The sequence below is a fragment of the Phalacrocorax carbo genome, chromosome 1 (genome assembly GCF_963921805.1).
Source record: "Phalacrocorax carbo chromosome 1, bPhaCar2.1, whole genome shotgun sequence".
Taxonomy (NCBI): Eukaryota; Metazoa; Chordata; class Aves; order Suliformes; family Phalacrocoracidae; genus Phalacrocorax; species Phalacrocorax carbo.
The window spans coordinates 49,848,755-49,871,494 of NC_087513.1; the positions used below are offsets into that span (position 1 = coordinate 49,848,755).

General features: G+C 40.2%; 1 long non-coding RNA gene across 1 annotated transcript; it reads right to left on the bottom strand.

Annotated features, from left to right (window-relative positions):
* Window positions 1-16,032: 16,032 nt before the first annotated feature.
* Window positions 16,033-21,821, bottom strand: LOC135313224 (uncharacterized). Its single transcript, XR_010372864.1, has 2 exons — window positions 19,451-21,821; window positions 16,033-18,346 (listed from the first exon to the last, which is right to left on the bottom strand). It is a non-coding gene; the product is annotated as an uncharacterized LOC135313224 (long non-coding RNA).
* Between the last annotated feature and the right edge of the window lie 919 nt (window positions 21,822-22,740).

The window sequence follows — 22,740 nt, forward strand, 5'->3', positions numbered from 1 at the left end:
TGCCTGGAAGCCTCTACAAGATTACTCTAATGTTTGGTTCAGACAGAATAGTGATCTGCTCTTCTGGTGGCACAAAGTGTGACAGCATAACATGGAGAAGTCATGGATTAATTTAGCTCCATCTTCAAAACTGAGCTAAAGTATTCCATACCGAAAGATATCTGCATAGGACTGTTGGTATTACACCAGTCCAAAAGAAAAGAAAATTACTAGTCACAGACAGAAGGAATTAAAGAAGGGAATGAGAACAGGGAAGTCTTAGGGTGCCAAAATATAGGGTAAGTCAAATTTAGGGTTCAGACTTCCTTGATTACTTTGAGCACTCTTTAACCCTAGAAAATGTGAAGTAACATGAGTTATCTTAACCCACATTTACTGAAGTTTAGGCAACAGTGTGTGTGCTTGCCTTGGCTGTGGCTCCGAACGTGCATGTGTACATTTAGTGCAGCAATGTGGAAGAGTAAATTAAGATACAGTGATTAGATTGTGAGTCATTGGCCTTAGAGTGAAAGGGAATTGGTAAGATTGAGAAGCTCAGTGAAATAGGCTAGTGGGTATGCATGGAGGAAAGGGACCAGTTAGAGGATTGGGAGAAACCCCCACAAGTGAGCAAACACAGCATCCTCTAAGAAGTAAAAGATAGAGAAGATGGATGCTGATGAAAGCATGGGAAGGAGATCTTGTCAAATATTGCAGTCCTTACAGAAGTCATGTATCCATGATAAAACCAAGAAAGAAGCTTTGAGGAAGAAGCTAAGGCAGACCAACAAGGCATGGAGACTGTAGGCACGAGATATAGCAAGACAGAGGGTGGACGTGCTGGACAAAGAAAGCAAGACACTGCTGGATTTCTGCACTGTCTCCAGACTGTTCCTGGTGTGTTTTTTAGGAGGAGCTGATGTCTTTTAGGTTGGATGCATTTGGCAGGATGCAGGCTTCCAAAAAGAGACACACCAAATTTTGGAATAGACATCTAGATTAGAGAGTGTAAGGTGTGCATTGGTATTATGGGGACACTAAGGAGATAGCCAAAGCCACCGGTCCAATTTTTGGATGGTTAAGTTTTGATTTGGAGAATCCATCTTTAGGAGATCTTATACCAGTCCCATTACATCACTGTATATACCTACAACCCTGTAAACACACCCTTGGGGCAGCTAAGACGTTTTCAGCGTGAAACTACATTATTCCCTAAATATGTGACTTAATCACATCAGCATGTATCTCACTGCAAGAATCTCATCCAGTTCTTACAGGCTGTAGTATTGTCAGCACTGGATACTGGCTTACAGTTGCTGTGATAAATGTCTGAGGAAGGACTTGTGTTAGGACAGTGGTATTCACCCAGCAGAAGTGGGAAGGAGGCTTTCTAACTTTCAAACTGTAGTTATTGCTTCACCCTTGTTTACCCTATTCTTTCTTTTCAGTTGAATAGGAATTTAAAAGCAGAACCAAATTTTTTTTATATATATAAACATTTGTGGTAAGCACTGAGCCACAACAGTGTCGCAACCAAAACACAGTTGCTCAACGGCACCTGTTAGTGCAATTACTTTGACATAAAATGTGTTCTTTACTGTTGTCTACAGGGAAAACCAGCAGCAGCCTGTTACCCTGCAGCTCCAGCTGGCAACAAAATTTGTTACCTTGATCTTGCATAATATTGCAGATGAAAATAACAGAATTCCAGTGATCAAACTTGTTTTTCACTTATTACCAACTGCAAGCTATACCCTGCAACCAGATAACCTTGAGAAACAAGACTAAACCAAGCTGCTTATTTACAGATAAATATTTTCATGGGACCTGAATGTATAAGCATCAAAAACAACACACCTGAGGGCATATTTTTCCTTTATTTTTCTCCATGGCTGAGTTAGTGCTAGAGAGAAGGCAGAGTCTTAACAGTCATCTATTTATTTCTGTGTCCTCACAAACCCTTCCACAGTCTTAAGTAGGGGGGAGACTCCAAAGTAGAAGCTCAAGGCAAAAGGACAACCATATAATTAGGATCTGATCAGAAGTTCTGCCAAGATTCTTCCAAAAGAACTGTCATTGTAGAGTGCACAGTGCAGATGTTACCCATATATTTAGGGTTAAGGGTTTTTATGGTTGTTAAAGACTACTTCTAAGAGGTATGTGAAAGATAACTGAAGTGAGCAAGAGCAAGCCAGGGAGGTTCTAGGTCACTGCAATGGGGCGTATGCTTCTGGTGGGAAAAGTATACAGGTTCATAAACTTAAAGAAGCTGAAACCATGTTAGTTAGTGTGGAAGGTCAAAGAGACACATCTTCTGAACAGGTCTACAGAGAGCCTGATCCAGAGGACCATGGGGAACCACGTGAAATTGGGACGTTTCCTGACAGTGGGCTCTTAGAGTACATTTTTATATATCTATGTGCAAGAAGCAACACAGAGAAATAGTGTGGCAGGCATGGGCTGTCCAAGGCCTTCTGGAGGGCTCAGGATTGGAAGAGCTGTAGCACAAGTATGATAATTTGGCTCTGAAGGTGTCTAAACAGTTTTGACACCATTACAGCAATGTGTAGTGCCTTACAGACAGTCTATACAACCACGCTAAAGCCAACTTTATTGGAATAAAAAGGCAGAAAAAAGTTGGGAAGCAAGCAGATGGAAGGATAAAAAATTTCACCTATCTGTGAAATGAAAAAGCATGGGAGAGATACTAAAGTTATCATGGACAGTTTTCAATATCAAGGTATGACTTCAGGCTGATGGATCAAATACGGAGAGTCAATATGCAGAATAAGCACACGTTGAGGGCTCTTCTCACAGAACATGCTCAACGGCCCACAGCATAAGGTCTTATTGTATGAGTTATGATGGAATGAAGTCTCCAGAGAAAGGTTTCATCCCACCATTTAATGGAAGTGCTGTGAGCTGGTAAAATTTAAGTTGCGCCCCACAGAGCCAAGGAAAACAGCATGAAAGCAGGGCCCTGTAACAGACATAAAGGAGATTTAAGAAGAAATGGAATGTGAGAAGCCTGAAAGTGGACTCACAAATCTATGTTCAGCATCTCTTCACAGCAGTGAGCAGCATACTGGGAAAGATATCTAAGCTTGTTGTTCTTTTTTCTATTTTTATGCATTCTTTTTACCTTTAAAATTGGAAAAGAAACTCCAAAAATGAGCAAAAAGCTCACAAAAGGACACCTGAGGGAAAAAGGTTGTTCTTTATAACTTGCAAAGCTAACGTCATATAACAACAGAAGGAATAAATGTCAAAAAAAACCCACATTGTGTACAGTGCTAGCAAAAGGGCATTACTCATAGACTGATATAAACAACTAACAACTCCCATCTGGCAACAAAAGTCTTTGCAAAGGGAAATACACTAAAACTCCTGCCGTTGATAACTGAGGCCTGTTATGGGAAATGCCTGCAGGATCCAACTGTGATTGCAGCAGAGGGAGGGGAAATGACATGCTCATGTCCAAAATAGCTTGGAGTCCAAAAGTATTTGAGGCATTTCAAAATAGCACGCATTCAGAAATGAAAAGCAAGTAAAAGTGGACAGCGGGTACAGAGCAGTTCAGGCAGCTGAGCTCTGAGATGGCTCCTTGCCCCTGACTTTTTCATGACGGAGAACCCACGTTACCATCAGCCCTAACATCCCATTCAGAGGAGGGAAGAGGAAAGCCAGGCAGCAGTGGCTTAAACTGAAAAATATAGGTGAAATTCTTTGGGAAAAGAAAAACAGAAACTAAAAATGAGGAGTTTTCGATAATTCCAGAGAAAAAATTGTCATTCATATAGAGCTTGAGCCAGAGCCCACCGAAGCCAAAAAGAGCCTTGCTGTGAGATTCAGTGGGCTTTGGCTCATGTCCATAGGATAAACGCTTTCTCTGGCAGGTCTACAGAGTGATTCAGCCCCAAACTGCTCTGCACAGCCAAATTCAAAAGCCCTATTCATATTCTAAAAAAGGCAACTGGACATCATTCCATGGTCCCAGTTGTACAATTGTCTCCAAACAGGTGGCAGAAACAACATCCGTTGCCGGCCAGAAAACCAAAGAGAAAGTCAGTATCCTGTGCTAGAGCAAGATTTTACATCTAACACTCATACTGTGGAACCAATGTAACATTTTCCATTGAGATTACTCTCTTTAAAAGCACTGGTCAGGCTTTTTTTTTCTTTTTTCCCTTGATTTCACTGCAGAACTAACGTATTCATCTCCTCTTACAGAAAATCATATTAGCATGTGGAACTGATACAGCAAACAGTGCAGGCATGGTAAAGATACTTGAGGGGTTTTCCATTATTGCAGGAAGAAAGATACCTAGAAATTAAATTAACATTTTTGAACAAAGGTATTAGTAGTAGTATTTTGGATAAAGGAGATTAGAGAAGAGTACATCTCACAGAACAGGAACTTTTGGTGGGGAGAAAGCAGCTATTTTTACAAACTACCCAGGAAGGATGCAAATCAGTAGGTATAAAGATACATTATTGGTCCTACCTTTGTAAATAAAGCTTTTTCAAAAGATCATAGTTTCCAGCCTTTATAAGACTAATATACTAAATCGAAAATTATACCAAAATGAGCATGGGAAAGAATGCAGTGAGAACGGAAGGAAGCAACGATTCAGTCACCCCAACTTCTGCCAAGGTTTTCTGCTCTGAGCAAGAGAAGGTCGAACTATATGCAGACAGCACCAGCCTATGATATACAGAGGTTAAAATGCAAATAATACATCTCATGCTTTGCAATACCCAAGAAGAAGATGCTTCAGTGAGTATTTAGTTTTATAGCTGGACCCAGTATGAGTGACAACTATGTTTCTATCTCCCCACAACTGCCCAGAAATTTAAGGGAAAAAAAATAATTCAGGCTTTACCTATCTGATAGGGGGATAGACTAAATAATAATAGGAAAACATCTAAATAGTGGGTATTGACATTTCCATTTTGACATTTTTAAAAATTAAAGACTTGTTTGGAAGAGGTGAAATGTTTATTTCAATATTTTTCTAAATTACATTTTTACTTTTCCTTTCAAAATAGCATCTTTTGCTTTAAGACAATCCAGCTGACAAGGAAAAAGATGTGGAAGATCCTTCAAATTTAATAAAAGGTTTTGAATTTAGCTTAAAATTGAATAGTTTCTTTTCTGCTTTACTCAGACACTTCTCACACTCCCTTCTAGCTTTTCAGGATTGGGCCAATGAACAAAAACATCTATTATTTACGCATGTTGTTTGAACAATCACATAGGGTGACTCTGCAATGTAGTGATGCTCCAAAAGAACAGGCAATATCTTGGCAAGGGAAGAAGAACTCCTTATGAAAGCAACACTGCAGAATTTGCTGAATTCCCTGTTGCTTTGTGCTTATTATAAACAGTTCAGGCAGGGTCACACCTTCACTCTTTTAAGGCAATATTCCTTAGCCATTTGCAACTGCTGTGAATAGTTACAGGACAACACACCATCAGGCCTTATGGGTCCACAACATAAGTAAATGTTGGATGATATTGCAGCACCAAGTTGTCCTAGAAACCCATTGATGAGAGAAAGCAAAGAGCACCTCTGTCAGGGCAACCTCTAGTATCAATTCAGGCTGAGCGCAGCCCTGCTGAGAAGGTCTTGGGGTACTGGTGGATGAAAAGCTGGACATGAGCCAGCAATGTGCGCTTGCAGCCCAGAAGGCCAACCGTATCCTGGGCTGCATCAAAAGAAGTGTGGCCAGCAGGTCGAGGGAGGTGATTCTGCCCCTCTACTCTGCTCTGGTGAGACCCCACCTGGAGTACTGTGTCCAGCTCTGGAGTCCTCAGCACAGGAAAGACATGGGCCTGTTGGAGCATGTCCAGAGGAGGCCACAAAAATGATCAGAGGGATTGAACACCTCTCCTATGAAGACAGGCTGAGAGAGTGGGGGTTGTTCAGCCTGGAGAAGAGAAGGCTCCAAGGAGACCTTACTGCAGTCTTTCAGTACTTAAAGGGGGCTTATAAGAAACATGGGGACAAACTTTTTAGCAGGGCCTGTAGCAACAGGACAAGGACTAACGGTTTTAAGCTAAAAGGCGGTGGAGTTAGATTAGATGTAAGGAAGAAATTTTTTAAAATGAGGATGGTGAAACGCTGGAACAGGTTGCCCAGAGAGGTGGTAGATGCCCCATCCTTGGAAACATTCAACTTCAGGTTGGACTCTGAGCAACCTGATCTAGTTGAAGATGTCCCTGCCCATTGCAGGGGGGACCAGATTGCAGGGACCAGATGACCTTTAAAGGTGCCTTCCAACTCAAACTCTTCTATGATTCTATGATTCTATAACTAACTTTCCAAAGAATTAGAAGGCCAGGTTTTCATCATCAGTGGAGAAATCCTGGCCATGCTTTAAATCATCAAAACGTTCTCAGAGGGAAAAGGAATTCAAGAAAGCATGCACCAGCCTCCCTATGGACAGTTCATTTCCTTTTGTCTTGCACTTAATGTAGGGGTGGTTTTGCTTTCTTTTTTGTTTAGTCCTGGGCTAGGACACAAGGAAGAAATCTCCATTCTGTGGTAATAGGTGCTTGTAGGAACTTGTTGAAGAAACAATTAAGTGTATTCCTAAACTTCTGCAATTTCACTGTTCACATACTTCTAGCACTAAAACATAAAGGATCATATAAATATTTCTATTTACACTTTTTGTCATTTTTTTCCCAAGAAAAATATCTTGAAGAACTTGCCTTATGAAAAAAGATAAAATTCATTGTGTGATAAACATTAATGTTTAATGGTTTACTACAACCCCTTCCAAAGGAGGAGGAAAAAGAAGAATTTTAAAAAAAACAGAGGCAGGGAAAGGAACATGTCACATAGCTATGCTCCAGATACTCCCTCTTCAAGCTCTGCTTCAGCTTGGTAGAAATGAAAACGACTGGGTAGATCTGAGAATTGCTTCCTTTTCCCATCCCCCTTCCCTCTCTCCGACTGGGAGGAAAACAGGGTAGCAGAAAAAATTCCCCTGGTGAACTGTAACCTGTGTTTAATACTCTTGAGGCCAAATTATATAACTGAATTAACACACTTTGATCTCTTACTATCACTTTTCTACCTTTTTATCTCACATAAATGATTCAGTTTTCCTCTCCAGACTTCTTCCATTCACCTGTAAACATATTATTTGCAGTCTGCTGTGGAGTTCTGACTTTGTGTTCAAGATCCCACCAATGTGACAAAAGGCATGTCAACCTTGCCAAGGAAGAAGGACAAAGGCAAGTTGTGCAGGTTTGCTTTCCCAGGCAATTCTAGACATACAAGAAATTTATAACTGAGAAGTTTAAACACGTTGTAAGAATGTAAATATGCTGTATGTAGTGCATAGTAATATGTCCTAACAGGAACACTTGTAAAAACTTTGGCAAACAATCAAACAGTATAAAAAAGCTGTCTTTGCTCACTCCACATTGTAATGTTTTCAGTTTCTTATTGTTAAATTAAATGAATACATGAAATAACAAGAGTTGAAAGCAAAAGGTGTACTGCAGAGCCTTCCCTGTCACAAGCTAGATCTATAGGTAATTAATACTGACCAGCCATATGGCCTGTTGTGCCACAACTCTACAGTTTTCTATTCATATATAGTTAAAGTGCATTAAAACTACACTAAAGTTGCAGAGTCAGCATTCAGAAGGTTGAAAATGCCAGAATGAAAGCTGCTTTGGCAACATCAATCCAGTCCACTTATGTGAATGCACTCAGCTATAGTCTTAATTTTATAACCACACATTTATTCCCTGCCCTCTCCCACCCTGCCTCAGTCTGCACAGTGGACTCAACATGCAGCTATTTCAAATTCTATTTCATACTTTCTTTTTGAAGATTGATTAAACTGAAGAAGAATGGGCACATAATCTGGCAGCGAATTTCACAAACGTTTGCTGCCAGTGAAGAAACTGGCACTTCATTCCAGTCTGTGGATAGGGGTATGCACGGGAGAAGACCATACGCTCTCGTCCTGACAAACCTGCCTTGATCAAACTGTCCTGCTCCTGCCTGTTTCTTCCCTATGCCTTCTACTTTTTCTCCCACTCCCAGCCTTCACACTTCAACTTCCTTACCCAAGGCCCAAACATTCCTTCCTACATTATTTGCAGTCACAATCTTAAAAACATTTTTTCACACAAATGCCCTTCATTCCCAACCCAGTTTTCCCTATTAATTTGCTGTGTTTCCCCACAGCCTCTCCTTTGGTCTCACTCTCCCAGACCTTCACATTTCTACTCTTTTTCCACCACTAAGCATTTCCAGCTCATCCTTCATGATCATTATCTTAGTAAGTAACCCTCTACCACCACTAGGCTTGAACCTTAGCTCATGATCACTCTTCACACAAGGTAAATTAACTACTCTTCCACATCACCTAGGCAGCCATGAGCAGCCTCCTTAATTTCTACAAGGGCTCCTGGCACCCGGGTACCATCTTCAACCAGGAAAAGCAGCACCAAACAAAGTTCTGATTGGAGCAAGGCGCCCTGGAGCGAGCATATGTCTCTGAATGACAGATTCGGTTTTCTTCTTTTTCTTCTTTTTTAACTTTATCTTCTTTTTCTCCTTTTCCTCCTTCATCTCCTTTACATTATTTTTCTCATTTATTTTCTTTTTCATTTTTCCCCCTTTTGGTTTGCCTCTTTTCCCCATTTTCTGAGATTTTAGCTGCCAAACTGTAACAAGTCTCAGTAGAGCACATATGAAGAGATATTTTTAAATGTTCAGGTTGCCCAACATCAGTCAATTTGTCCAAAGGAGAAGAAGGCAACAAGAAAATTCCTTAAAAATAAAAAACCTTGTCAGGTTTCACAGTATCATTTCAGACCTATATAGGTGCAAGTGTTCCCCAAAGATTTCATTGCGGGTTTGAGGGTTTTTTCCTTTTTATTAAGAAAAACATGTTTTCTCTTAAAAGCAGCTTTCAGAGAGACTTAATTATTTTGCCTTTAAATTTTTTTCCAGAAATATTCCATCCAAGGCAGATAGCCATTTTGGAAAATTTCCTATGGACATATTTCCTCAGAAAGATCCTTGTGGGCCCACAAAACCTGAGCTATTCCACCCAAACGGTCACCCTGCTCCCAGCCTGCCGCCTAATAAAATGCAAGGCTTTGGTTCCTTAATCAAAGCAGATTTTTATAAGATTTCATTTTTTTCCCCGAAATGAATGTGTTTTCTGGTTTTTGTCACAAGTGAGCAAGATTTTTTTTTCCTCTTGAAAACTCAGTTACTGGAAAATAGAAGTTTGGCTCACTGTAAAGCACTTGAGGTAACTCAAATAAAATCTTGTGTATCCATCACATTCCTGATACTCAAGAGTATCAGCGACATCTGAAAGAGATGCAATTCAAAAACCCCTCCAAGCAAGTCTACACACAATGGTTTGGAAACACTCCCTGATTTTTTGTTGCAGTTTAGTTTGGCTGGTGTGCACTTTGGGAAAAATATGCACATCTTTTTCCTCCAAAGATTGACCTACATGCTTAGTTTTACCATTTAAAGAGTCAGTAAGATTAAATACGTGCACAAGTCTTTGAAGAGGTAAGGCCTAAACAAGTTCTGATGGAAGTACAGGAGAATATGTGTGATCATGGATGACATCTTCTTTTTCTCTCTAGATACTACAAAGTCTAACTGCAGTCTGCAGCGCCTTGCAGATTAATTATCAACTACACACTAAGTTTTTTTCATTTCTTTCCTCCTCTCTTCCTTCTTCTAGCTGACAGCTGGTAGTTTTACTTTGTTCTCACTTTGAAAATGCCTACATTTTACTGGTAATAAGTCCTCTCAAAGAACGCTGCTTGGAGTTTCTTGCAGCACAGAGGGTCTTCCAATCAATCCCATTTCTTCTGGCAGCAAGCCCAGAGACTTCCAGCAACTCACTTTGAGTGGATCAGAGCAATGGAAATACCCTTGAAGACTTTTGTTGGAGAGGGCAGGTCTGCTCTGGAGCACTTACAGCTCAAAGGCAATTACCATGTATTTCCAAGAGAAACTCTGACCCTGACCTGGTGACACAAAGGTACACCTCCACACTGGTGAGAAAAGATATTCAGGATGATTTTTAAAAAAAATCAGCAAAACAGTCTGGGGTTTATTTTCTTTTTTTACTGGACTCTAGAAATTAATGCTTTTCTGACTTTTTTCTTTGGAAATGAACCACCTCAATGCATTGTTTTTAAAGAAGACTATCAAATGCTTTGTAGACTCCAGCAGATAAAACACTGTAATATAGTCGCTCATAGATTAGCTCGTGTAAGTAGGCTAAACTTCCACAGAGGTTGCACTGGGAGAAAGCCTTTGAAGTCAGTCATACAGCAGATGTTGAATCTCACTCCTGAGAGAGAGAAAATATCTATCAAATGCCATGTACCTCTGACAGACTCTGGCTGGAAGAAAAAACTCATAATGAATGTAGAGAATAGGGCCGGATCCACTGAAGCAAATCTGTGCATATCTTTGGAAACTAACTTTAGTTAAGGTATTGGTATTAAAACAAAAAAAAATGTTAAAGTAGCATCAAAAGTACACAAAGGATCAAACAACTCACTATGCTTATAATCCAATTATTATTATAACAGCTTCAGAGGTTCAAAGAAACACTGCCAGTGGAACCTGCAGCAGAACAAAATGGAGCTTGGAATGAGCTCCGGCTGCAGTCCAGAAAGTGGAGAAGGTTTCACTAAAAGTACCTCAAGAGATCATCACCACGTCAGCCTGAAAAGAGAGTCGGACCCATCCTGTGTGTCGCTTCAGCAACCCCAGATGTCAAAAGAATCACTTACCACATTAAAAAAGCTAAAGATGGAAGGTTCAGAGAACTGATAAAAATGCAAATTGAAATGGTCAAAAATTCACAAAGTATGAGCAATGGAAATGAACTCAGAAAACCATTCAGCCAGGAGGTGAGTCTGGAGAATGATGAATGCTAATGTGTCTTTGAAAAATGTAAGGCAAATACTTATACAGAACTGGACAGAAATTAGGTTAAAAGAGCCAGTGTAGAACTGAGGGAGTAATCTAAGTGTTCAGCCTAAAAAGAAGGAGCAAAGCAAATCCACTGCTGGTAGCTGAAATGTGAAGAAGGGAGAGAAATTGTAGCCTGGTTTAGCATATCAGGAGTGGGATGGCTCAGGAGATGAACACATCTCAACCACTGCAAACGTACACTGTCTGTTATAAAGGATGTCATAATTAGAAAACCAAAATTCAATAACCAGGGCCCCATGAGGAGGTATACAACCATTCAGCACAGTACACAAAGAAATAGCAATGGTTAACAAGAAAACAAGTTTATCTTCTTTATCAGCCTCAGCACATATTATGTAGACACACAGACCTGGGGCATGGACAAATTCAGTATTGGCTAGCATATTACACTGTTATCATTCTTTGCCAAGAACTACATTTTCAAAATAACCCACTAATTGTGCATCAGTTCATGTGGGATCCCAAATATTAGGCACTTAAGCGTTTACCATCAGTGGTGTTCTGCGCTTAACTGTCTCTCCACTGAAGCTCCTGTTCTGAGCATCCTGTCCAATTCCTGAAAAACTGAAGTGCTTGCAAAGACCACTGGCTTTAGCTGTCATTGCAGCCGTTCAGCTTCTTGCTCAGCCAAGGTCTTGGAGCCTCAAGTTTGAGAAATTGAAATGTAGTAACATAAAATCTGAAATTTTATATGAATATGGGTCTTTGGGTAGCTTAGCTTAATCTATGGCATATTCCACTCCTTCTCCCTCCTTCCCGCTTACCCCTGAGCCCAAAAGAAAAAGAAAACACATTTTTGGAAAATATTAGTAGGAAGACAGTCCCACATAAGAGATTATTTTAAGTAAATTGTAAGAAAGCCGACTCCCCATTAAGGATATGGCATTGACCAAGAAATCAGCAGTAAAATGTAAACAGGAAGAATGCCCAATAACTGAGAAATAGTAAAAGTTTGCAAATCACAAACCAAGACAGAAGCCACTTTATTAGCAGGTTTAAAAAGGACCAAAATACATTTTGTGGTAGATAAAACTTGAAGAATCAGAGAGCTGAGAACCACAATGCCTTGGAGAGATGTATGCACGGGAAATACTGGATGCATGCATTTATCCCACTGAACTCCTGGCATTGCAGGGCTGAGGCCTAAATCTGGATTTGAATTTCACACTCTAACTCTTGCAGAAATAAGTTTAGACAAACTGTCGAAAGGTCAGTCTAGTTTCATATGTTCTGATATTTAAGCTGATTCTGTCCTTATGACAGATACATCTAGATACACACAAAAAAACCCCACCTGCATGAGGTGACAGTCAAAATATTAAAATATTTTTTTCTGAACTGTGGAGGACAGAGTTCTATTGTTATTCACTTGAGGGTTTGGGAGAGCAGTACATGGGTGATTAATATTTTGCCTGACTCATTGCGAAGAATTAATAAAAGTAAAAGCTGTGCAGCTGCCCCTTCTAATCTGAGAACAAATCACAAAGGCAGGCACAAACAAAAGGCAGGTGAGTTCTCAACTGAACGATTAGGAGGAGAACAAACAGGGGAAAAAAAGGTAAAGTAATCCACCCAACCTTTCTGACAAAATTTAATCAGAAAAGCAGTTTAGAAAGAGGCCGCAAATCTACTGAAAACAAAGTTTCAAATAACAAACACCAATAAAAGTACTATATAAATAATAGCCTCAAGGCCAAAGTCTAGAGATTAGCAGAGCAATCAAAAAGAGCCAGAAACAATCAATCATAAGTCTGCAATGCAGTCTGTCAAGCAAACAGCTCTCAAAACCAGATTTAGAAAACAAGCTCTGTGGAAGGCATGGTCTAAGGCTAATGGATAGAGACAATATATCCACCCAGGCTGGAATTTCTTAGTGAATGTCAATCTAATGAAACAAAACGACTTTTCCTAAAAAGCAACTACACATTGCCAGGATAAGGGATCAAAAGGAATAGGTCAGAAGTTTGCTGCCATAATCTTAGTATTAAATAGAGCTATTCACACTAGGCACTGAAAATTTTGGTGATATTGACTTATGCTTACTTTTAGGAAATTTATTAGAGCTGTACTTTGGGATACAGTACACATTAGCCTAAGCAATTATAATCAATACACCTTTGGCATACAGTCAATGGAAATATACACTGAGATTCAGTAGCCTTGCCCTCAGTATAGAACTGGCTACTTATTTAAGACAGAGTATGCAAAATGACCCTTTTTTAATCTTCTGCCCCCTCCTGAATTGATGAGATTCAGAGGCTACCGCAGCTCTCAGCCAATTGTGGACTTCTGTTTTGGGGGTAAAAGTGTCACAATATGACCATTTGTCATACATGACCCTGCCCTTGCCTGAAAGATCCGAACACCCTGGACAGCAATATTTCAGAATAAGCCAGCCCTTGTATCCAGACAGTTGGCAAGTTGAATTTCATAACTGTGCATGAATATGCCCAAATTTAACTAGGAAAAAATAATCATTTTCTGCCAAATAATAAAAGTCAGTGCTGATCTCTGTTTCCCCAAAACATTTATTCTGGTTTTACTTTCACCACTTACTCTTTTTATGATGAGACCTCATTTCAAAGCTCACGTCGCACCTTCTCTGCTGAGGCACGCTGTTGCTGCATTTGGCAGTGGCAAGCCCCAAACCTGCAAAGTCTGTGCATATTATGAAATTTCTGGTGACAAACAGTGGCACTGAGGCTAGCAGAACTAATGATGTGCATGAAGATAAGTGCACGTCTAATCAAGTATTTGTAGGGTCAGACCCCATTATAATATTCTTAACACAGGATCATATAACAGAGGGACCAGAAACTTTTCTTTGTGTTCGAGGAATAAATCCCCTACTGTTTCAAAGCTCCTGAACAAATACAGTTTTCATATTTGTCTGTGTCTGCTGTCTATTTTGTATCTTTGTCATTGACCCTGCACCGCATTTAGGCCTGGAACAGCTGAGAAAAAAGTCTGGCTGTGTTTATTTTTTTGTTTGCCATGGAGGCAAGCCACGAGCTAGTCCTCCCCAAAAGGAAACTAACCCTGATTGCATGACTGACAGGACTGTAGTAAAAAAAATAATAGTTCATTTTAAAGTTTACCCAAGAGCAGTGTGTCTTCAAGCAGTGTGACCCTGTGGCTTCATTTAACATTTCTAGGACAGAGTCTGCAAGGTTAATCTGTTAAGACAGTAAAAACATTCCCTTTGCCTCAGGCACATCACTTCTATTCAGCAAGGCAAATAATACCCCACCTACAGCAGCCTGCCCAGAAGCCCAAAGGCTGCACAGCAACAAGCCTCCGTTTCTTCCCTGTCTCCTTGTCTCCTTGAGACTGACATTGCCTGGGTGCTGAATAGCCTGGTGGGAAGAGTTCAATGCAGGGTTTGCACTTTCCCAGCCATTAGCCAGCTGCCACCGCATTTCATTATCTTAGGGGGTGCTTTTATACATCAAAGGCACTTCCAAACAGTGTGATGAAGTGGAAGTAACCGAGCTTGGTCCACGTTGCAACTCACAGTATTATTTATTGTCGTTATTTTTTGCGCCCATCTCGTGCCATCTGGCCCGCTAACTGTAATGGCCAGGGATGGAAAAAAGACTCAACACACCCCTCTCGGTTTCTTGGAGTGAATCCTGCTGAACCACTAGGCCTCGGAGCAACTGCCTGTTGTTGTCAGGACTCCCTATTGTCCTGCACAAGGAGCCCTCTAAAAAGCAAGGGGAAAAAAACAAAGGTAGCGCACAGGATCTCATGTGAAAACAAAGTAAGCAGAGCATGAAAAGCGGCACTGAGATGGCTTTTTCTTCGCTTTCTTTCCAACGCAGCCAAGAAATAAAGAGTTGAAAAAGGTTTTCTTTCAGTTTTCTAAAGAAGCTGCCTGTGAACAAGCCAAGGTAGTGAGTTTTGCATAGGACCGCCTCAGATCACTGTTCAGCTGTTTTAGCTTACTTCAGCTTTTGTCTTATTATGGCTTTCTTTTAATGACAAAAGCCCATATGGCTGGTGATTTATTGTATTCCTCCAGAGTTTGAAGCCTGCTTTCCATTACCGGAAACCTCTAATTGATACATTCATAAAATCTTGAGAATTACATTAAAAGGTGAAAAAAAAAAAAAAAGTGAAATCTCTCTATGTGTCACAGACTGATAATGAGTGGCTTAAACGGGACTTGTCAGTGCATATATGAATAAAGTCTCACTCTTGTATGGTGGCTCAGTTTTACAGACCAGGGAATAAACTACAACGTATTTCTAGCTTTCTCCCTCTACTGTGCCTGCCTGCCACCAAAACGCCCTGTTGCCAGAAAAATAAACTGAACAAGAAATGCTCATACTTCTGTACTGATGTTTAATGGTATAGATATTTTGGCTAATGATTTATTTTACTTTCATGTAGCTAATACCTTGAGGCTTTAAAAATACAGTAGGTTGACTCTGAATGAGACAGGACAATTGGCTGTGCAATGTCAAGGTATTATGGCTTGGAAAAATGCCCCAGACATGCAGATCGTCACTTTCATTGGTTCTCTTTTTCACAAAATCACAACATTGCTTTGCATTTTTGATTGCTTGTATGAAAAGGAATATCTGTTATGGTGAATCCTGGTGTATAAGGCCCTGATTCTGTAAAACAAGTGACATAGGTAAAGCTTTTGCTCATACAGACTCCAAAGGTGACCGTGCATGAAAAAGATTTTGCAGTATCGGGGTGAAATTTTGCAGCCCTTTAGTAGGCTTGATCAACTTCATTTGAGATTGACAGGAATAGGGGCTGAGACAGTACAACACTCTTAATTTTGTCCTGAAATATCTTTCTGTTCTGTGCTCACTGCAGCTAACCTGTAGCTATGAAGTATCTCCCTGTAGCAATTAGATTGCTATCCAAGATTGACTTGGAAAAAGTAGTCAGAGAAGTCAAGCTACTGGCAGCCAACATCAAAACCAAAATCCCTGACCTTGACTGTTCTTAAGTACAAAAGCCCTTTTCCTGCTGTTTTTGAATGAATGAATGAACGAGAGATAGCAAATGATACAGCAGATACTTTCTTCTGAAAAGATAAAGCAAATTTGGTTTATTTCTGTACACAATCTGCTGCCCAAGCACAAAGACAGGAAGCAATATTGGGAAATTCTTTAAAATATGATTTATGCTGGATAGAGTCTCTTCCTTCTCTTTTAAATCACTTGGAACAAATGGTGAGCCAAGAATTTCCTGAACTTTTGCAATTTGCTCAGAAAATATGTTCTCCCTTCCTTGCTCCCGCATTGTGAAGGAAGCATTTATTTCCAGTAGTAGGTCTTAAATTTCACTCAACATAAAACTATCTTATACACTCTGGTCTGTCTCTACTCCTGCCATCCTGGCTTTATTTGTAATGCGACTGAACAAGTGCTGTGACACAGCTCCATTTTCAAGCTGCAGACGATTATCTTCCCCATTTTTCAGCACGGCAGGCATTCCTTCTTGGGTAACCAACGCCGTTCCACGCAAGTGGAGGGAACAGTCACTAATAAAGAAGTCCTTTGCTCAGTTTTAGAAATATGAGCAAGCCAGATGTATACAGTAAGTGTCCATCAGACAGATTTGTGAAGTGTCCCAAATGAGCTGCCCATAGGAGATCTAAGGCTCATGGGACAGATATTTTTATGCAGATGAACTAGGGGAATTGCTCAAAAGCAATATGGCCAAAGCAAGTAGGTTTCCCATCTGTGTAAGGCAATAGGATAGCACCTCTTTTGTCACTTTGATGAACATTTATTCCCCATTCAGGGCCAAATGTGTAAAACAGAGTCCCTTGATAGGCCTGACAGGCAGTGTTTTGCCCCAGTATCCCCACAAGCTGTCGTTTGGGCTACAGCACCTGGACAAAATCCACCTCAGGGAGGGCAGGGCAGGGTGCAGTGTCTTCTGCAGAGAGGTGAGCAGCCAGCACAACCCCTCTCTACAGGGGTTTGGAGAAGGAAAACACAGCTGAGTAGCATGAAGCTGCAGAGGGTAGGGCACTGAGCAGCCCTGGGAGTGGAGAGAAAGGCTCCAGGAGAGGCATGTGCTCTGGAGAGGCAAGTGCTCGGTCTTGGCAGTATGTTTGTCTGCGGGGAGAGGCTAATTTCACCCTCTGATAAACTGGATTGGGGAAAAATTCACTGAGTTAGCCTTTGGGCTTGGTTCCTCACCTGATGAAAGCAGGACTGGCTTTCATTGCCCTGCTGGAGCAGAGCAGCAGCTGAGGATGTGGCCCCCAGTGCTTTCTGCCCTCCTGCGGGCTCTCCCTTGGCAGTGATGCTGTCAGACCCTTGCTGCAGGCAGGTGCATGCTGAGGACCAGATTGCAGCTTGCCCAAACGCAGCTACCCTGGAGAGTGTAGTCCTCTCCAGCCCCCACCCCCGCCTTGCCATCCCGCACGGCTGTCATATGGATACTTTTCTTTGCCAGCTGGTTTGGAGCAACCCAAACTGCTACAGTGGTGTGGCTCTGGCATGGTAGGATGGAGAAAGGAGTCTGGATCTGGTATTTTCTTGCTGCTGTTGGGAAAACAGGGAGGAGTTAGAAAGGGAAGATACAAACAGTCCTGCATTCAGAGCTACACAGAGCGCTTCCCTTCCAGGCGAATGGGGTAAGATGGAAACACGTTGTGGCTCCCAGGATTGCCTGTCAAACCATGTAGCAGCCCTGGCTGAGAGCTGATCAACCAGGCCCTAAATCTGATGGTCAGAAGGAAAAGAGTTCAAAGGATACATCCCATTCACCAAAAGAATGATAAAAGCAGGCTTGCATGCTAAGATATGTTTCCTCTGCGTTAGAGTATCTATATATCATGACAGCAAAGACTAAAGAAAATAATAGTTCTCATTTTGTTTCAGATGTGGTAAACTGAAAGCAGCTTTCTTTAGATTTGCATTTCATTAAAGGTCATCGTGAATTATGAATCTGTTTTCTGAACTACTCAGCTATTTCCATGCAGTGTCACTGTCTGGACAACCCTCCTAACACATCAACAGCTAATGAGCAATGACAATAAGTTATGAGGCACAATTCAAGGAAACAAAAAACAAAAATGGAAGGATGTGAATTCTATGGAACACACAAAGAAAAATGGGTGGGATGCTCGTTTCCTCAAATTGTGTATCAACTTTATAAGTTAGCCACAAATGTTCCCCCATTAAAGGATGAGGCTATCGTCTTACATCCCACCTTTGTGTTATTTTTCCAGTGCTCCATTGTGGAACCAGATCTCTGCTTCTTCTGTTCGAAGAACTGTAATTTTTTTACATGTTTTTGAAACATAAAGTACAGTTGTTGAAATGATTCAGCACTGGTCTTGCAGCTCAGAAAATCAACAGACAACTTCATAATATCTGAAAAAAAAAAAATCACAATGCAGACTTACACTACCTTATGCTCAAATTACAGTGCTTAGACTATCTTTAGCAAAACAACAGATTAAGGATGAATTACAACATCTTGAAAGCAAAACAGATTTTTCATACAAAATTTTGCTGCATCTTTCAGTCAGGATGTCTGCATTTCTGAATCAATATTTTTAATATATATCTGTAAAAGTTCTGGTTTTAGTTTCCTGTTACTTCATTGTCTCTTTTTTTCCCTAAATAAACCACTTTCCTCTTTCATTTTTTGTAACTCCACTTAAGAAATGCATTTTTTAAATCCAGATGTTGAATTTCTACATTGTCATTTGTGTCTTTTATTTTCAATAAGATACATGCAATAGCTAAAAATGCTGTTGCACTGTACGCAGTACACAGTACCAAAAGTGTGTTTGTTTTTAATGCTTATCAGTTCTCAGTCATTAGGCTAGCAGAAATTTTTATTTTATTTTATTTCATTTTATTTAGGAAAAAAAAGGAAAATCCTGAATCCATTTTAAGAAAATAATTTATCTTTTGGTATCAAAAAGTTTGAAAAATTGTTAAAATGAAGGTTTTCTGGGACACAATGAGAAGTGACTCCATGTAAAAATACTGGTTTACAGACCCAATCTGTATAACCTTTGCTTCACAAATATTGGCTTGCAAGACAAAACAAGTGGTTTATATCCATAAGATGGTATTTTCCAAGAAAATGTTTATGTGTTTAGGAGACACTAAATTTATGTTACTGTTGGAGAGATTAATTAAATACCACCTTGCCATTACATCAAAGCATTTATTTATTTTATACATAAAATAGACACTTTCCCTAGACCAGGAAGAGTTGCAAATAGATATAGCAAGCATGGTTTTGTGTTGAAAGGCAAAATAGCAAACATATAGTAAATTATTGCAAGACAAAGCAAAACAAAATAAAATACTTTTTCCCTTGTCAGAATTTGATAAAATAGGTGCAAATTCAGAGTTAACCAAATCTAGAAACAAATGAAACTCAACAAGGATGCTCTGTACCAAGGAAAATTTAGTTTGACAATGTTAAATAGATAGCTGGGATCTGCTGGGAATACATACCTTGGTTTCATCTCATTGACCTCAGATCATTGCTATGGCACATAACTACACCTGACAAGTCATTGATCTGGCAGTATGTAAAGTGGATCCTTAAGGAAATAGCTTGGCAGAGAGCGGCTTCCCATGTTTTTCACATTCCCACAGCAAAAATTCAAGTCCCTGTCATAGTATTCAGCACATATATAGAGAAAAGAAAACCAATATTCTTACAAAAGGCTTTATACATAGAAAAGATGGTTAGCGACAGCCTCACGTGCCTATTAACAGATTTCAGGGCTCAGAGCACAAACATTACAGAATAACATTGATTTCAAATTTCAAAATGAAAAAAGCAATACAGTTTTTTTCTCTTTCCAGCTCAGCTTTCACTCCACAACTCTAATAACCTTAACATGTTTCATGCTTGGTCCTGCTTGATAGTTTTGCCAGAAGTATGAAGCACATGCACGTACACAATAACAAAACCAAATTAGAATGCTATTTATTCTGCTGCCACAAAAGCAATTTTACTCTATTTTGTGCCACCAAATGTACCACGATGTTTTCATCACCAAGTTAAAGAGAGTATGCCTAATGGCTTATACAGCCCTACTGCACAAGAACCCTATTCAAACATTTGCTCAAGTCATGCATGGTTTTACTCACATGCATAATAGCCTACAGACAAAAGGCACAAGAGACAAGGAGGGCATTATGTATCAAACTGAAAGTAGTATTTCCCTGTGCTAATACTATGTAAACAACAGAGAGCTGCAGGATATCATAGTAACATGATTTTTGTTTGTGAGAGAGGAATAAAGATTAATTGATACCTAAAAACTACAGTACCTGTGTCTGGAGAGAACAAACACATAAACAAAAATTATAATGAGAGACAGAACATCGATTTAGACATTAACATGAAAAATAACCAAACCCGATGGTTTTTACATGTTTACGATAAACTGAATTATGTTACTTTAACATAAATATATGAAAAGCTTTTCACCAGCATACGAAAGAGCCATCTTTTTGTTTTTTTTATTAGATAGGTGGACATGCTCACAATTTCAGGAAGAGACATAAATAGGTAAAACAACACTGTATCTTGAAAGGATAGCATAGTTCACTGCCCAATGCCTGCATAAAGCCTTATGTGTTAACGTGGGGCAACTGCTCTGGAGTCAACACCACCCATAAGGTGTCACCCCGAGGAAAAGAGTAGGGAGAGGGAAATCATTAGGCAAAATCATCAGTTGATGTAAACTGACAGGACACACCGCCCCCATTCACAGCAGCCAAAGCTGCACTTCACAATAGCAAACAAAGACAACTACAAAACTATGAGTGAAGACAGAATAGCCTGACCATATTCATGGACTGGACATGTAACTGTTCTACGAATCTAGAGGGCAGGCTGCAGTCAACAGGGATGTCTCAGATCAGATGCCTACTCAGTAACACAGGACTGGTTTCAGGATAAACTATGCCATTTTCCAAGCAAAACGTAAAGGACCCATAGGTGATGCACTCCTATGGATCAAGTTCTTGCTTCCAGCACAAAGACATTATAATGTACCTCATCTACATGGTCCAGTTATTCAAGAGTGCCAATCAAATTAAATGCTTAGAAAAGCCCAATCTTTGAATCTTGCTGATACAGAATGTTGCCTTAGAATATGCATAAAGCATATACATAAAATACACTTATAGCATTTCCATCTGTACATTCTGAAGCACAATAAGAATAAGATCAGTACCAGCACTCTCATTTTTCAAGGAGGACAGTATGAGGAAAAGGGAAGTGAACTAGCCCCAGTCCCTCAACAGTCTGAAAATGAACCAAATGCTTCGTAAGCCAAAACTTTCTGAGTCCAAGTATCATATCTACAAGAATGTGTCATCTCCCTCAACACCAGACTGGGACCCCAGCTGACAAAGACTCTTTATGGCAAAGAGTTGCATAATTCTACAAAGCAGTGCAAAATGGAAGTTCACTCCATACTAGAAGAAATGTTAATTTATAGAAATGGAAACTTTCATGGGAATGGCTCACTTTTGATAAAATGTCCAGAAAGAAATGACTTCTTAGGTCCAGAATAAAATATTGATTCAAAATGAAAGAGAAAGGTCCCTAAAATACCTTCATAGTTTGAATCTCCATGTACAGTGTGAGTATTTCCCACTTTATACTTTGTATTCAGGCAGTTTTCACGCAGCCCTAGAAGACAGACCGGTGGCATGAGGTCAATGGAAGAAGGGCTTCGGTGTGAGCCTTCTGCCTCCCATTGCATGCCTCATCACCAGGCTATTAACTCTTCTGGTGTATTTATATGTGGGGTGTGTGTGGCCCACAGCTTCAGTGTCAGGACTGAGTTTCTGAGGTGGTATTTTTCAAATATTCTTCCAAGAGTTAATGCTGGATGATCTTGACTTATTCATTGCATGGGAAAAAGAGGTCAATAGAATCCTCCTCATTGCCCCCAAAAGAAAAACCCAAATAACCAACAAAACACATGAAAGAGCCATAAGCCCTTGTTGGGTAGTAGACTACAGGATGATGTGCCCTTAGGAGGAAGCAGAACTGCTGACTGGCGGTTGCATACCAGCACTGCCCTTTGCAGAGTGCTTTGCAGGATAGCTATCTGGCTGCTGCACATACAGATGCACCCTCTTCTATGGGAACATAACTATTCCTACACAGTGCATTTTGTGCTTCTCATATCTTTTACATATTGCTACAAAACCTGAGCCTTGTTAAGAGTTTATCTCTCTTTACCACTACATGTAGTGTGCTTTATTGTCAACATATTTTTCAGACTGTCCATCTGTGTGCACTAGCATTTCTAAAACTAAACAAAAAACATATGTGAAGTGGCAGCACCTACAAATTAACTATATCCTCAGATATTTAAAATATTGGAAAAGAATCAGCAATATTACCTTTAAGATACTGCTTGCAGCCTGCATTGTGCCACAGCTCAGTCACTGTTGTGTCTGCAGTGCATTTTAGCTCACAGCAGAGCCACCCAGAAAGCCTGGCAGTCCCCAGAGCCTGCCCTGCCCATCGTGTTATTTTTCTTTTGACCTATTTCCAGTTGGGAACAGTTGACCAGCAGTGCCCTGGCCACCTGATATCAGGAACAGATAAGAAGCAAAAGAGGAAAACTTTGCCAGGACTCCAGATTTCTGCTCTTTCTTCCTGTGCTGGTTTGAGCAAGGGTCATACTGTGCGTGGACCCAAGTCCTAACTCGCTTATCAGGACTGACCCTTGGATGAGCCTCATACCACCATTTGCAGGATATAAGCC